The sequence below is a fragment of the Austrofundulus limnaeus genome, unplaced genomic scaffold (assembly GCF_001266775.1).
Source record: "Austrofundulus limnaeus strain Quisiro unplaced genomic scaffold, Austrofundulus_limnaeus-1.0 Scaffold12, whole genome shotgun sequence".
NCBI classification, from domain to species: domain Eukaryota; kingdom Metazoa; phylum Chordata; class Actinopteri; order Cyprinodontiformes; family Rivulidae; genus Austrofundulus; species Austrofundulus limnaeus.
Window position 1 is genome coordinate 1,580,126 of NW_013952414.1, and position 1,851 is coordinate 1,581,976.

The following is a 1,851-nucleotide window of genomic DNA, read 5'->3' on the forward strand; positions in this document are numbered from 1 at the left end:
AGATGACATGAAGCTGTGATGACATGAAGCTGAGACAACATGAAGCTGTAATGACATGAAGCTGAGATGACATGAAGCTGAGATGACATGAAGCTGTAATGACATGAAGCTGAGACGACATGAAGCTGAGACGACATGAAGCTGTGATGACATGAAGCTGAGACAACATGAAGCTGAGATGACAAAGATTCTGATTTGCTCCATGATCTACTCTGAACAACCAAACCAACATCTGGTCAGTTTTTAAGTTTTGCTCGTCATCAGAGCCAGTTTATTCCCATTACAAGTCCAAACAAAGGACAGACGACTTCCCATCAATACTTAATTTGTGCAAACTATTTTTACCTTGTCTCAAGATACGTGGCCCCATGATCAGCTTAGTGTGGCAAACTAAATCCAATGTGCATAAATCAGTGGTGTTCACCATCTTTTCCCCTCTACAATCAGCTGCTCTTATGAATCCCTCCATTGATAAGGCAAATATAAAAACCACAGTATGTTAGTCATGTCTCTGAAAAGAGCTTTTAAAGATAAAGGGGGAAACTTTTTTATTTTCAAAGTAAAACATGCTTCAGAACACATCCCTTTTGCAACCATTCTTAACAGTCAAATGCCACAAAATTATGTAAAAAATTTATTTAAGGAGATTTTACTTTTTTAGGTTCTGTAATTATCAATTTTTGCTCTTTTACACATTTTACTTTGGGAACAATTTATTTTCAACACATATTTGTCTTCAGAAATGAAGAAGCTCTCTCTGGCTTTCAAGAATGTGGCAAATTTTCACCACAMACCATCACTGGAGCTGGCTTTTCACCAAGACCAAACCAGATTTAATCACAGCCAGAATCTAAATCAGTTACTTCACAAATTTAATGACTATATATTCTGTTTTAAAGGCCAGTCTCAGACTGAGTTGTGCAGAAAAAGCAGCAAATCAAATAATTATTAAATAATACTTCATGAGGCCCTTACAATTTATCTATAGGGTCAGATGTTTTACTACATTTAAAAAGCTTGAACTTTCTGTAGTACAATCAGAGGTGCATGGGGAGAAAAAAAAATGCATAAACCCATCTGAACCGTGTATATATTTACAGGTTAGTGCTACATTACAATAGAATACAGTTTATAAAAAATAAAGTGAACAGAAGCGCACTGATAGTGCACAGAGGCTTTAARTTAATTTAAAAGTCTTATTTGCAGTCGTGCTGAGATCTCTGATGCTACTCAGATCTGTTTATTAGAAAAGCTCCAGGTGGTTTTTGCTGAACACTCAAACCAGCAGAGCTGAGCTGAGTCTAAATTCGTCGTTAAAAAAAAATCATGCTAACCATGAAAGATGATTAGAAAAAGAACCTTATTTAAGTGTAGCCATTTTCATTTCAGAAGTACATTTCAGGAGATCAAATCATAAAGGTGGGGTTACAAAACAGATCGTGGTAAAAAGATGAGGGTGGCCAAAAAATAATGTGCAGATCTTGGAGTTGCATCTAAGGTCTCAGACAGAGCAGAACAAGAAGGCAAATAAGTAGATTTTCATATGTTTTAAACTACAACTTCAGACTTTACATTTTATTTTTACAGTATAAAATTGCAAGTCATTACCTTTAATCATCTGCTACAAACCACTGATTTCATACACACACTAACACACAGACAGTCATTTGTCAGGAGAGGGTCTGATCAGCTAAAAACAATAAAACATTTCCTATAAGAGGTTGGCAAATTAATAACTTATTAATGCTAATAAACACTTACAGCGGGTAAAATAAGTATTGAACACGTCAACATTTTTCTCAGTAAATATATTACTAGAGGTGCTAATGACATGAAATTTTCACCAGATGT